A 16,118-nucleotide genomic window follows, 5' to 3' on the forward strand; every position below is an offset into this window, starting at 1 on the left:
TCACAAATTATCAAGAGTTTGTTTGTGGTTAAAGATATTTATTTCTCAAAAAGATTACAATGCAATCACTTACAGAGAAACATTAATTTGTCTTAATAATAATAAACAATACAAAAACGATTTAGCGTAGCAGTTCTATTAAAAGTGATTTTTTATTTTTTAAAGTAGGTAGGTGCAAATAAAATACAAGCCATCCAGTAAGTCACTACGCGGCGCGGCGGCGAGCATGAATAGGTACAATTCGAAAACATGTTTTGTACGGGATAGGACACATTTAACATTTGAGCGAGTGGCTTATAGGCTGTTTTCATAATAATTTGACAAATTTGATATTTTATAATGATTTTATGATAAAATAATGATTGTTAGTTTTTGACGTTATATTTATTAATATTATAATTGGTATTAATAAGTGTATTTTATGTATATTATTATTAATTAGTATAATATATTATGTACATATTTGTAATTTACTTACTCATCTTATTAATTATAACTTAATAATGATGATTGGCGGGTTATTATTATTATTTTTATTGTTTAAATTTGATTATTTATTTAATTTTTATTTTTTTTTTATGTTTGTAATTTGTAAATAATATAATGTATAATATATATTATATTTGAATTTAATTTATTTAAAGATTAAATAGACTTACTTACCTAAAACAAGCTCTACAAACACTATTAACAGGTCTACGTCCTAAAATTTTCCCTCAAGTAACTCAGGGCATCCATTTACATTAAGGAAAACGTTTAAATGGAAATAGGCCTTAAAGTAGGGACGGAATATCCCGAACCCGATGCCTAATTACAGGCCAGTCGTAAAGAAAACCAGGAGTTACGGCGAAACAAATAGAACAGAAGTGTACTACCAGCCTATTTTAAAAAACGTTTTCCAAAGCTTCGAATCTTTCCATCTCTTTCACGCAAAGCGAGCTGCCAGCATAACCGACAGTGACAGATAGACCCGAAACTATACAAGCCTTTATGGAGTAGGCCTGCTGAAGTGCTGACGTTATCCCTTAACCTCTCAATGACGGGGTCGTATAGACCCTGTAGACTTAAACGGTCATATAATTTAAATTGTGTTTGTTTCGTATCTGGCTATTTGGAATTCTGTTTGAATTCTTATGCATGTGCCTCATAAAAACATTTTAAGAAACGATGAAATTGTTTACGTGGAACATTTTATTGCTAGTTCATCATTGGCTATAATAAAAATAAATCAAATTTAAATTTTCTTTCTCCTTTTTCGAAGAAATTTTGTATTTTATGAGATACTAGGCAATTTTCATTTATTTTATTTTTAACTTTTATCATTGCGCACTTATATTTTGTCGCTATGGAAAATGATTCCTTTCCGTTTCCGGATTAGTAAATATATTGGCCTTTCCGTCTTAACTCACGATGCATTGTCTCGGTTTTGCTCAATATAGGTTCAAAAAATCTGTTTTTTTTTTTCTGTACTGAAAGGTTAAGAAATAAATCTGGAAGATACATGATCCAAAATTTTCCATATTTCGTTTTACTTTAACCTATGGTAATAATTGGTGTTACCGTCTTACTTGTACCGTATAAATCTTAATCATCAAAGACATGGTTGGTGATTTTTTGCAAAATAAAGAAAGAACTCGCTAACGGCATCGACGTGTATTCCAATAAGCCACTAGCGCGTGAAGTATCAAAACATCTGTGCAATTATTTTCATTTTCCTTGCTAATAAAGCATTTTATTACTTTTGAAATTCGATGTACCTCGAGCATTGTTAATTTTGAATATTTATTAAAAGTACTAAGTAAGCCTTGTTTTAGTTACAACTGCAGGCCACTGAAGAATCACGGGGTTTGAATCCCCAGTGAAATACTAAAACAGTGTAAAAATTTACCATTTCGTATTTTGGACATTGAAATACGTCTTCGGAGGGCACATTAACCCTTTGCGTATCTCTGATTAAATATTATTTTAAGATGAGCCATAAAAGTCCCAAACTGTAAGCACGATAGAAGAAAAAGGTTCACAAAATATTTTGCTTGATACAAATAAATAAATACCTACCTACTAATAATAATAAATTTTAATGATGATTGAAATGAAATTTGAAAAATTGTAACAAAAGTTATTTGTTAGGTCAGGAGTGACGTTGTTATTAGGAAAACCAGGTTAAGTGCGAGTTTTCCACGAATGTAGTAGGTTCCGTACGCGTTTGTCTATGCTAAGAAAAGGGTAATATAGTTCATCACCTGTTTATTCATGCCTTTACGGTTATTGTCGTCGTCGTTTCAGCCGAAAGACGTCCACTGCTGGACAAAGGCCTCCCCCAAGGATTTCCACGAAGTCCGATCCTGCGCCGCTCGCATCCAGGCACCTCCCGCGACCTTCACCTGATCGTCGGTCCACCTCGGCACATAGCTCGTAGAGCTGATTCAGATGGCCGCTGGGGCAGGAAAGTTCTTGAGTGGCGATCACGAGCCGGAAGACGTAGCGTGGGCAGGCCTCCCACTAGGTGGACTGTTATTTTATTTTGGAAATAAAGAGAAGAAAGGAAGGATATTTTATGATATTTTAAAAACCTTATTTAAAGCTCCGCTTAATAAAAACATACGAATCCCTAAAAATAATAGTGATTAATGTAACATAGGTAAGCAATTAACAATGATTTTAACTAATCGCTTTTTAATGTTTCAAGTGATAACGCTTAATGGTATTTGATTACAATATAATAAAAAAGGATAATCGTTGTACTCGTATTAGTTCCTTAACTGGCTTTAATCGATATTCATCAGTGTATATTTGGGTTTCTGACTTAGCTTTTTGTCTGAGTTCCAGAGGCCATCAGAAAATGGCAGCATTTTGATGGACTGCAGTTGTCAGGATAAGTAATTCAGGATAGAAGAATCTCATGGATAGTTACTAACTCTACATACATTTAGGAATCGACTTTACGGTCAGTTATAAATAAGTAACCTTTTATATAAGAAACAAGATTGACTTGTTGCATGTAAAATTTTGTTCACAAATACAACCTCAACAGAGACAATCACAAAACACCAGCTATTCCATGATTATCACATTCAATAGCGTCAAAACATCCATGACAATGCTCTCTAACTTAAAGCACAACTTAAACTGAACCTTAAAGCTTTGACAATAAGGCATTACATTATTAGATCGTCACGTGACGCGTAGAGGGGGAAGCAGGCTTGCGCACAAGCAGTTAGTATGACGAGTGCGCCCGCGCCGCGCGTAGCAGTTTTGACGGTTCGCCATCGAAGCGGAATCGAATAGAACTGCTTTCAATCGAGTGAAAGTGCATCTGACATGTTAAGTGATTGCTCGACAGTTCTGTGGTATATGAAAAGGTGACTTGGATTGCCCAGCAGATGCACCGCTCGGTAAGTAACTCTTTTGAGCATTCAAACTTATCTTGAGATTTTTAGTAGAGATTTTTAAGATAATCTGCCTTTAAACTATAGCCATGAAGACTTCTTCTTTATGTAACTAGACAAAAAAGGTATGTGATTACATTTAAAAGTGCAGAATGATGTTAACATTCTATACAAAGTCAATCAAGTAACTAAGTCACGTCATGTAGTTTTTATGTTCGACATCACAATGACCAAACAATGCCCAGTGTAATTTGAAACTGTATCTGATTACAGTTTAATGAGATGGTCAATTATCAGCCAATTGAGATAACCAGGAAGTTATAGCAATAAATTTGCAATCGTTTCCGCGTGGCTCGAAGGCTAAATCCGGATAGAAGGGATTTAAAAACGACAAATAGCAATGAAGGTTGCTTTTGTTTAAGTCTGGCAACATTCAATATTAATTCAGTAAGAAACAAGAAGAAAAAAAAACAATAATCATGTTAAGGTCATAAAGAATAAGGTAGTACTCGTAATTTCTAAAATACGAGAAAGTCATTAATTAATTAGTCTACAAACTTTAGGTAGGAACAAGATAATAACAAATGCTAGTAATAAAATGCCAATCAACACCCTATTGCTAGCCAAACGAACTAATATTACTTCAATAATACAATACCTAAGAAATCTTACAATATTCACAAAGCAAACCACAAATGGTAGAAGTTACTAAAACATAACAGATTGTTTATTGTTTTGATATTGAGATATTATTTAAGTTTAGGTTATGATGAGACTGACTGTCTGAAAAAATCTTGAAAACTTAATTTTTAATGATTTCTGAAAAGTATAGGTGGACGTAATAACAATCATTACTTTTCCTCATCGGACTCAAGACGACACTTACTATGCAAAACATAATCTGACATACATCGACGCATTTTACTTAAAAGCCATGATTAAAGGTGAACAAGTTTAAACTGGCAGCGAGCTAGTCATAAACGACATTCCTTTATTTCCGTCGGATGCTTTGATGGTTATGTTGCTTGGCTTATAAACTCATTGCCTACTTAATAGCTGTTCTGTCTGTACCCATTATCTAGCTCTTTTGGGTCAAGTAAGATCTAAGTCTAAGTGCTACTACTGGTCTGTGTCTAGAGATGTGCCGCTGAGAAAGTTCTCGTTCCCGGCAATATTCCCAGTGAGAATATTCTCGAGAACCGAGAACGCTCCCGGGAATATTCTCAGTGTTCTCGATAGAATACATTTAGTTTTAATTTTAATTTTGTTGTTTATGTGATATTATTTGTAATGTTTCGAAACTGGGCGTTAAGACTAGTCGTTATAAACAAGGCATGACATGTGTGAGTGAGATATTGCTGTCTTGCTCACTCTTTTCGTGGCGAACGCGTACCGCGGCTTTAGGACTCGGCTACGGTATTTGAACATCAGTGTGCCTCTGAGTTTTAAGGCCCTTGCCACCCTAGCGGATTGCAAGCGGATTTAAAGCGGATTCAAAGCGGATTTAAAGCGGATTTAAAGCGGAGCGGCAACGCGACGGAGACGCCGCGTGAAAATATCGTGAAGTTTCCCGAAGGCTGCCCAGCCGAGCTGGATTCGATGATTGACCTTTTTTCGAAGTTGAAGCTACCTAAATGGACTGTTTGTCCCAGGTATACATTATTGTCAACAACTTCGAGTGTAGAGTCTCCAGCTTTTAGAGGAGTGGGTGCAACACGGTCTTTAGACATGAGTTTTAAATCTTGTCCATGTTCATTTTGAGACCCACTCGTTGAGAGACTCTATTGAGGCCATCGAGCATTGTGCCTAGATCGTCCACGATCTCGGTCATGACTACGATATCGTCTGTTGTCTGGGTGATGTGCTCGCCGTTGATATTTATGCTGAATCCGCTCTAACCCAGAAGCTTATAAACATCTTCCAGGGCGATGGTGATGACGTCTCCCTGTCTCACCCCTCGCTGCAACTGGATAGGTTTCGGGTCCTGGTCTTGAAACGGACTGTCACTGTGGCGTATTTGTACAAGCCTTTCAACACTTTAATGTATCGATAGTCAATTTGGCACAGTTGGAGAGACTGCAGCACTGCCCATGTCTCAATCGAATCGAAGGCTTTCTCATACTTCACAAACGCAAACCGGCTGATTATACTCTTTGATCTTCCATATAATCTGCCGTAGCGTATATTGTTATGGTCTATCTATGGTACTAAAGCCTTTTCGGAAACCGGCTTGTTCGGGAGGCTGAAAGTCGTCGAGCCTGCTAACGTGACAATTCGTAATGACTATCGAAAACAGCTTGTAGACATCATCAGAAGAGAAATGGGTCTATAATTCTTCAACAAGGTCTTGTCGCCTTTTTTGAAGATGAGTATCACTATACTTCTTTGCCATGCCGTAGGCGTTATGCCCTCGAGGATGACGGAATCGAGCAGCTTCTGAAAAGCCTTTAGTGCCGGCATTCCGCCTGCTTTCAGAAGCTCAGCCGTGATTACGGTGCCTTGCTGTTTTTCAGCTGTTTGGGAACCATTCTAATCTCGTACAGACTAATGTCCGGGATATATTCGGTAAGTGTCGGATCAATCTAGCTAGCACGTATTTTCTATAAAAATGTGTCAAATGATCCGTCAGACAAGCTATCCACAACTTATCCAGAAGTGGCGAAACAGGCCCTTACTAAGCGATTGTGAAATATTTCCCTAATGTCAAATAAGAATAGTTTAAAAAACTAAAAACACGCTTTTAATTACTAACAGCACTAAAAGGCCAAAAATCATCAGGATCCTGGACATCATCTAGCATTAAAGTGCTCAAAAAGACAAATCCAACGAACCCAACTCGATGAGTTTCCACCGTTGCGTTTAGGAGTTTCTATGGCCACCTCCTGACTCCATCATTAGGACCCTGGACATTATCTAGCACTTAAAGATCTCGAAAAGACAAATCCAATGACCCCAAACTCGATGTGATTCCGCCGTTTCGTTTAGGAATTCCTTTGGCCACCTTCCAGTCCCATCATCAGACCAGCTGGTACCACAATATTGTATTGTCATCTAATCTACATTATAATTGCCAAGTTTAATGATGATACAAGACTTAGAAGTACGTGTAATTCAGATTCTAAGATTCCATTACATAGTTAGTTACATACACGACGACCTAATAAAAGCGTGTTAAAAACGAAAAAATGGACAGTTACATTATTTAATTACCATGTAAAAAGAAATTTCTGTCATCTTACATATCATTAAAACGACATTTCACGACGAAAAAAATAAAATATAATAAAGGTGCAGTTGCCGAGAATATTGCCGAGAAAGTTCCCGAGAATATTCTCGGGAACACTGGGAATATAGCCTTTCACTGCAAATAGAGTGTATTGTTTAATATACACTTATCCGTCGACTTAATTTAATACTAATTTACTTAAGAAAGTTTGTTTATTTCCATTTGATAAACATGATTCTCAACCTTTCTCACTTAGGAGAACGCTCCCGGGAGCGCTCCCGAGAATATTCTCAGTTGGGAGAGCGTTCTCGGGAACGGCACATCAATATCTGTGTCTATCTAATTTTGTTCTAAATGGAAATTCTTCTAGTCCAATGAATAAGTTTCACTTGTTAAGTATAAATAATGGACATGTTTTCCTTTTTTTTATCCACAACGAGGAAGCTCTTGGCCTGTATCTCACCTGATGGTAAGTGATGATCAGGCCCAAGGTGGAAGCGAGCTTCACCCGCAATCCTCAACCACGGAGGAACTGGCTATCTTACCTCTAACTGCCGGAAAACAACAATTCTGTTAACCTTCAATTGGTGACGTGACGTCAAATTGACGTCGCACAGGAGAAAACGTTACATATTATTCAAACGGCTTATTCCCCGCCCCCGCACCCTTCAGTAGCTGATTCTTTCTTAGTTTGGCGTCTGCCGTGACTAAAATCGGATGTTGCACGCGCTTAATTAGTGAGATAGAGGGTACCAAACGTCAATTTGACGTCACGTCACCATTAGTGTCAGTGATTTATTTCATAATTTGTTTCATTTTGTGGTTGAAAATGAATCCAAATGACGAGGATTTCAAACGTGTTGTATCGGGATTATTAGAAGAAAATGTGAGTGACATCAGCGATACGGAATATCGATTTTTACACGACACTCACTGCTTAGAATCGGATCACAATACTGCGAGTGAACTATGCGACATAGAAAATCAAGATCCAGCACTATATGTCCAGCTAAGAAGATGAAAAGAACATCATACCTCTGCAAAAAGTGCAAGAAACCCGCATGTTTTGATTGCCTAGAAAAAGATTGTGTTGTTTGTTTCCATAATTAATCTTATTAATTTTTTCTATGGGACAAAATACTGAAAATGATTGATTCTTATTTTTTACTTATTGTTTTTTAAGAAGAAAGTAATTTTTGTTAAATTCCTTTGTTTTTTTTTAAATTCTATTATGATTGATCTCATGCCTACAAAAACAGACCAAAAATGACTGCCATGTTTCTAAGCGTTATTTAATTAAAATTTTCAATATTTATTGCGACCAGTGTGTTTTATTTTCGAAAACGAACTCATATTCTTATAAATAATGTAATTTATTACATTGCTTATGCTGTAAGTCTCCTGAATTTCGGATTTTTAGTATTACGTCAAAATGACGTCACCTCACCAATACTGTGACCCATATTCACGTCACCAGTTGAAGGTTAACATTGTTGTTATGGCGACAGAAGGTAAGATGGTGGTAGCTAGCCAGGCGGACTTGGAACAAGCCCTACCACCAACCAAACCGAACAGAAAATTCTGCCCCCACTGGGAATCGAACCCGGGACCTCTGCGTCTGAAGCAGGTGGTCTAGCCACTAGACCACAGAGGCGGTTACTTCTTTTTCCCTGAAACTTAGTGATGTTTTACTTCTTTTATTTTGGCTGAACTATGTCTTTGGTTGTAAAATCAAACTATATTTTTTGTTACAAAAGAGAAAATATAAATAGGTAAGTTCGTATTACCAAATATTAATGTTGAATACCACCAATTTTGTAATGTTATTTATTTTCCAACGATATGAGCAAATAACCCAAACTTTACCCACATATTTTATGATGAAATGGAATTTTGCAGACATGCAGACTTGTTCCTACGAGACGTGGCTTTTAGACCTTTCCGATACAGGAATTCCCCCGATGCCAGGCGATACGGTTTCTTAGAACGGAGCCTGATTGAACCTAACAGGATCCTTTGAGAAAGCTTTGCGTCAAATGGGAACTACGATTTTGCCTATTTTGTAGCTCTTGAAGTTCATTTTCACGGTGCTGTGTAGGAAAATTGACTGATAGTACTGTTTAGGAATAATAATTTGTAAGGTGACAAAGTTATAATTTAAATCTATGTTAAATTATAAAGCTGAAGAGTTTGTTTGTTTGTTTTTTTTGAACGCGCTAATCTCAGAAACTACTGGTCCGATTACAACCTCAATAGGGGCGCAGCAGTAAAGAAAAATGTTGCAAAAACGGGCAATATTATTCAAACAATTTTCATGCGTATGAAGTCGCGGGCTTAGCTAGTTCTAGATATTAGATATAAAAGTTTTGTAACCATATAAACAAATAACTTTAATAACAATCACTTACAAAATCAGTAAATTAATTAAGAATTTTAATTAATACACAAATTGATATTTTATATTGAAGCTAGTAAATCAATTTTGCAAATTTTGTTGTACAGTTAATTAAGTTGGTTTGTTTACTTTGAAGCACTAGGTATATGCTTAATTTAATTTGATATCGTTTCTTTTTCAAGTAACTTTAAAAACATATCAAATGTTTGCACGTCTGCCTGCTAATTGAACACACATACAAAAACATAAGTATTGACAAGTACATGATGTCAATTAACAACAAATATTTCTGGCTTGTCTTGAGTATTAGCGAATAATCTCAAGAGTTAATTTCAAGAAGTCCAAAAGAGAAATACCTATGTAGAAAAATAATTAAAACAATGAATATTTTCTCGGTCCTCATAATATTTGGAATAAGGTGTAGGGTTGTTTTCTTTATTTATGCTTTTAGAGCGAGAAGCCTGGCTCTACATGAGATCTGATATTTTTTTAATCTTTTAATCATCAGATCTCATGTATGTAGAGCTATTTATGATCTCGTCCTAACAACATTTTGTTGTATACAAAATATCAAAGAAATTAGGCAAATATCAAATAAATCCAACCACTGGCGGCCGCCCGCGACTTCATACGCGTGGATCCCGTTTTACCCTCTTAGGGGTGGAGTTTCGTAAGTTTCTTAGTGAACACCTACGTTCTAAAAGGAACCCATGCAAAATTTGAGACTCCTACCTAACACTTGTAGTTTCTGAGATTTCCTGATGACTCAGTGAGTGAGTTGATCAGTGACCTTTCGCTTTTATAAATATAGATTAGCAAAGTCACTAGATATTCAACATAAATACAAAAAAGACTGAAACTTGTCGCTTGTTGTACATACGGTAAAACTCATAGTGCATATTACTCGCGGTCCCGTTGGTACGGTCCCTGCATTACAATACATTATCCTATAACGTTTTTTTCATGTTTTCCAGCAAGTAATTGAGAGGTAGTACTGGTTTTACTGGGTCAGTCGACCGGAGGAGCGTAGGGCTGCCAGACGTGAGTTATGTAATCTTTTAAAACTTTGTAAGCTACAAATTTTGTGACTGAACTGATACGAAAACTATTAGCTTTGAGGTTTGATTCCCAGTGATTTGTTAAAATTTTCATGCATACAATTGAAGCTCTAACAGAACAATTTACGACCAAATGGCGTTCCAGTGATTCCAGTTTGGAAATACATTCCGTTTTCCAATTAAAAATAAACAATTATGTTTCACTCACACATTTGATATGCAGAATGCATTATTCTTTTAAATGTATTGTTTAGATATAGATAATAATAACAAAAAACTAATGAGAACATTAATAACAATACTAATAGGGCCATTAGGTAATGTGCATTCTAACAAAAAAATGGTTTTTAGTAAGTCAGCGTATTCACATCGATTTCTTGAATAGATTTGCTAATTAAGATAAGATTATTTTAGAATATAATATTTTCAAAGCGTATTGGCAATAACAGTGTGATTTTCCCTTCATCGAGACAAAATGACAATGATTATTATCGGATAAAAAGAAAAGAAAGAAACGTTTATTACAATTATTCAGAACATTATACGACGGATAGTGATATTTGAATGACGTTTTGGATATACAAATGAAAAAATAATTTTGAGCTTATCAAATTTTAACCATACCAATATTTCTAACAAAAGCAAAAAATTCGACAATGTTATCAAAATATTACGCTGACGAAATTCTGTCATCTCAGTTGTAAAAGAAATTCGTCCGTGCCATCCTTGCAGGTGGTATGTTGTTTCGGAAAATAATGGCCAGTTTCAGGTGCAGGCAAATTGGAGCAGCCCACCCGTTGGAGTGGACGAGTTTGTCGTACAGAAGTTATGGCTTACTTAGTATGTACTAGTAACTATTGGTTATAAAAGGGTGGTACGTAGAACCACATAATTACTGGTAGAACAAAGTAATGAAAGATGTTCTCCTCACATCGCAAAACTCTAGAAAGTTTAAGTTAATACATTGTCACAGTAATGATTTATTTCGTGGGTGTGTAACTAGTGGTAGAAAATGCTAACAAGTAGTGTTATTTAAACCTATGAAAGTGTGAGTTAATAACATTGAAAGAAGCGAAAAATTGTATTTGGTTCTTTATTGACTGAGACTCAAAAATTATTGACTGTATTTTTTACATTTCGTGAATTTATTTTTTCTTCCAGACCGTAGACGTAGAGTATCTTAAGCTTGCAATGCTTTATTATATGGACACTTTTTCATATTTTTGTATACTTTTCAGAAGATTCAAACTGTAAACAACCAATCTAAGCTTGCACAGCCCTGGTTTAGTACAGGATACGCCACGAGCTATCGTCTCTACACTCATCTCATTACCTCTTGCTTTAATTCTAAAATCTATTAAAAACTTGATTTCAAGAAAGTACAGTTGTATGCATAACATAATATTGCATTTACTAATTGCCTAATTAGTGCAATTATACGTAATTATTTTTTGATAGAAATTAGGTGCATAGGTGCTTATATGTATTAACTAAATGGTTAATAATATTTTACTTCAATCCAATATTCTTTGCAAATGCAACATCATAATAATATACAACGTGAGTATTAAAAGTGCCAATTGACTAATTAAATGATGTTAAAATAATGTATTATTAACTAAATCGGTCTTTACTTGCCAAAACGCGATCTATTATTACTTGATATCGATATAAGAACAAAAAACCATCAAACAATGGAACCAATCGTTTAATCTGACCGAATGGGCAATTTAACCAACAAATCAAATTACAAGCATGTACAGGTTAGAACAAAAAATCATTGGATTCTCAGCTTTATTCTTATCGTCTTAAGATTTTTACTTTTCGATATCGCCTTTCAATCAGGCGGTGAACAGAGCTTTTCTTTGATTCACTTTCACCGTTAATAAAAGGCAAGTGCTAAAATAAAACTCAGTCTGGGCCTGCCCGTTAACATTATGAGCGATCCGTTTTATTACTACTGCTAAACCGAAGAAATGTAAGGTTGAGTTGCACAACTAACTTTGACCGTAACTACACTCAGCGGCACGGAATTTGGCCCAAGCCTAAAACAACCAGATATGAGGCCAAATAGGTGTTGTATATCTAAGTTTCGTGTATCATGTTAACAGAACATTTTTTTTTTAATTTAAGAGGCTAGATTAATTTAAAAAAATGCGTCTGTTTAACTTTTTTGACTCTAGAAACGCATTTCGTTGTTGGAGCGTAAAGAGTACGGGTAAGTTTAAATTCGATATTAAATGTTGTAAGGGGTTATCGTTTTGTTTTTTGTTTTTAAATTAATATTAGGGTTATTCTCGTTTCCATAATTTGAGAATAATGCCCATTACTCCAGCTCAAGTTGCTCAAATAATGTTGCTTAGAAGTCAAGAGCGTATGCAGCGGGAGATGGCTGAAATTTTCAATTTATGGCGTACAAACTTAAGATACACGTTAAAAAGGCATGACCAGACCGCCTTTTACACAAGAAGACCAAGAAGTGGGGAATTAAGGTGTATGTCAGCTCGCGATGACCCGATTATCGTGCTTGCAATATCAAGAAATCGGGTTTTCACTACCATTGAGATACGCCAGCGTTTACAAACAGCAAGCCCAGTAAATCTCAGTGAGCACACAATAAGAACAAGGACGGAGGATTATAACCTGCATACTCGAAGACCAGCTCGAGGACCAGAACTTCTCCGATACCTTCGCGAAGTGCGACTTACGTTTTCTAGAAAACATGCAAATTGGACGTTAGACTAATGGAGTAAACTCTTTATGAAAACTGTCTGTTTGCGTAGTAACTCTTCTCCGCACCTTCTCTATACACTTCCACGGCCGTCTGGAGCTCTTAAGGTGACTCTGTAATCATCGATCCATAGAACTTTACTCCATTAGCCTTGCGTCCAATTTGCATGTTCTCTAGAAAACGTAAGTCGCACTTCGCGAAGGTGTCGGAGAAGTTCTGGTCCTCGAGCTGGTCTTCGAGTATGCAGGTTATGATCCTCCATCCTTCTTCTTATTGTGTGCTCACTGACATTCACTGGGCTTGCTGTTTGTAAACGCTGGCGTATCTCAAACGTAGTGAGAACCCGATTTCTTGATATTGCAAGCACGATAATCGGGTCATCGCGAGCTGACATACACCTTAATTCCCCACTTCTTGGTCTTCTTGTGTAAAAGGCGGTCTGGTCATGCCTTTTTAACGTGTATCTTAAGTTTGTACGCCATAAATTGAAAATTTCAGCCATCTCCCGCTGCATACGCTCTTGACTTCTAAGCAACATTATTTGAGCAACTTGAGCTGGAGTAATGGGCATTATTCTCAAATTATGGAAACGAGAATAACCCTAATATTAATTTAAAAACAAAAAACAAAACGCTAACCCCTTACAACATTTAATATCGAATTTAAACTTACCCGTACTCTTTACGCTCCAACAACGAAATGCGTTTCTAGAGTCAAAAAAGTTAAACAGACCCATTTTTTAATTAATGTAGCCTGTTAAATTAACAAAAACAAATGTTCTGTTAACATGTCACACGAAACTTAGACATACAACACCTAGTTGGCCTCATATCTGGGTGTTTAGGCTTGGGCCAAATTCCGTGCCGCTGAGTGTATAACGATAACCTGTGTTTTTTGTTTGAAGTTTGACAAAATTTTGAAGTTTGTCAAAGTAAAGTAGGATGGTGCAACCCAGCTCTATAGTTCGAATCTTAGCAGAGTGTTGGACGCTAAAACTTTGGTCCATTTGAGTACCAGCTTTGAGAAATCTGAAACTGTTTGCTTTATAGCGTATTTTTTATGGTTAAGCCGTAATCGTCGTTTCAGCCGAAAGACGTCCACTGCTGGACAAAGGCCTCCCCCAAGGATTTCCACAAAGACCGGTCCTGCGCCGCTTGCATCCAGGTTCTTCCCGCGACCTTCACCAGATCGTCGGTCCACCTAGTGGGAGGCCTGCCCACGCTACGTCTTCCAGCTCGTGGTCGCCACTCAAGAACTTTCCTGCCCCAGCGGCCATCAGCTCTTCGAGCTATGTGCCCCGCCCACTGCCACTTGATTTTAGCGATTCTGTAGCTGGCTGAGACCGTGGAGGACCTAAACACAATGCTCGATGGCCTCAGTAGAGCCTCTCAACAAGTGGGTCTTAAAATGAACATGGACAAGACAAAAATTATGTCAAATGCCCGTGTTTTACCCACTCCTCTGAAGGTTGGAGACACTACACTCGAAGTTGTTGACAATTAAGCCGTAATATTGCAAGATAATTGTTTACGACTTACTAAAATGAAATCGAGCCGATCTATCATGATCTTTCTGTCTTGCTTTTATTAAGGAGTTAAGGATACTCTACATATTCATAGTAGAAGGTACATTAGGAGTAGGTATACATATAATAAAATGCCTACAAATTCTTCCTATTACCAAAAATATTTTGCGATATACTCGTAGCTAAGCGATCATAAGAGAATGAAAAAGAGATTTTGTCTTACATTTATATGTATACTCGTACGTAGAACTTTCATAGATATCAGAACTCCATTCAATCTCATTCGGGATACGGGCCTTTTTAGGGTTCCGTAGCCAATTGGCAAAAAACGGAACCCTTATAGATTCGTCATGTCTGTCTGTCCGTCCGTCTGTCCGTCCGTATGTCACAGCCATTCTTTTCCGAAACTATAAGAGCTATATTGTTGAAACTTGGTAAGTAGATGTATTCTGTGAACCGCATTAAGATTTTGATGCAAAAATAAAAAAATAATAATAAATATTGGGGGCTCTCCATACTTAGAACTGAAACTCAAAATTTTTTTTTTCATCAAACATACGTGTGGGGTGTTTATAGATAGGTCTTCAAAATGATATCGAGGTTTCCAAAATACTCTTTTTCTAAACCGAATAGTTTGCGTGACAGACGCTTCCAAAGTGGAAAAAAGTTGGTCCCCCCCCTCTAACTTCTAAAACAAGAAAATGAAAAATCTAAAAAAAAAAACATATAATGTACATTACTATAAAAACTACCAACGAAAATTGTTTTGAACGAGATCTAGTAAGTAGTTTTTTTTAATACCTCGTAAATCGTAAACCGCTTATTACCGCGTAATCTTTCATACAAATAACTTAAATTAAAAAAAAAAATCATTAATCAATAGTACGGAACCCTTTGTGCGTGAGTCCGACACGTACTTGGCCGGTTTTAATTCCAAATGCCTCCAGTGGGAGCAAAACAGAGGGATTATCATAATAAGGGAACGAGGTAGTTTTGAATAGTGTTCTAAACTTCTAATGGTATGAAATACTGTTTGTTAATTTGTTTAGCACTTTATTATGATGATAATAATATGTAGTAGGGATAAAGTAAAAGGCACACTTTGGATAAAATTTCTTAGCGATTGGAGATGGAGTCTCAAACTAAATTATAAATAACTTGAATACATCGAACTGCCTAAGGTGGGAATCGAACTTTGGATAAATGTAGAGTCCTATTAAATGCAGTTTCTAAATAATGCATTGCACAATAATAATAATCATCATCATCATCAACAGCCAGCCAGCAGTCCACTGCTGGACTATGAGCCTCCTCCACTATAGTGGAGGGTTTTGCCATAATCCCCACGCTTGGCCGGCGGGTTGGACATCGCAGTTTTAACCTCCTGGGGCCTGGCGTCATATATTTATTACATAAAACAAAAAAATATAAATCAACGCTATCTGTTGAAATTTACCAGAACTTTTACGTTAGTTAGTTAGATGGTGCATCTGTCCATCATTCTTAGCTGTGATTGGCTAGTGAAGTGACATTTATATTTTTTTATCTTTAATTGAACTAGCGACGGTGCCGCGACCGGGAACAAGTGGTTAGTAATAATGACATTTTTACTAAAATATGAACGATTTCTATAAGCCTATGTTATTATTCGTTTTGGGATTTGAACTGTTTTATTATCTGAGTATCACTGATTGTGGAAATACGTATGAAAACTACGAAAACCATGGTGAAATCTGAATGTCATACAGGTATTACATGAGGTCCCAATTACTAGTGTAAACTGACAGAGCCCAG

At 36.4% G+C, this 16,118-nt stretch overlaps 1 protein-coding gene across 2 annotated transcripts in view; it reads left to right on the forward strand.

Annotated features, from left to right (window-relative positions):
* The first annotated feature begins 3,232 nt into the window (after positions 1–3,232).
* Positions 3,233–16,118, forward strand: part of LOC135073998 (tyrosine kinase receptor Cad96Ca) — a 115,955-nt gene continuing 103,069 nt past the window's right edge. For both annotated transcript variants that reach the window (XM_063968285.1, XM_063968287.1), the window contains exon 1: positions 3,233–3,395. The gene's annotated coding sequence lies outside the window, so the exon portion shown is untranslated. The remainder of the gene's footprint in view (positions 3,396–16,118) is intronic.

This window comes from Ostrinia nubilalis, chromosome 8, assembly GCF_963855985.1.
Source record: "Ostrinia nubilalis chromosome 8, ilOstNubi1.1, whole genome shotgun sequence".
In the NCBI taxonomy this organism is placed as follows: domain Eukaryota; kingdom Metazoa; phylum Arthropoda; class Insecta; order Lepidoptera; family Crambidae; genus Ostrinia; species Ostrinia nubilalis.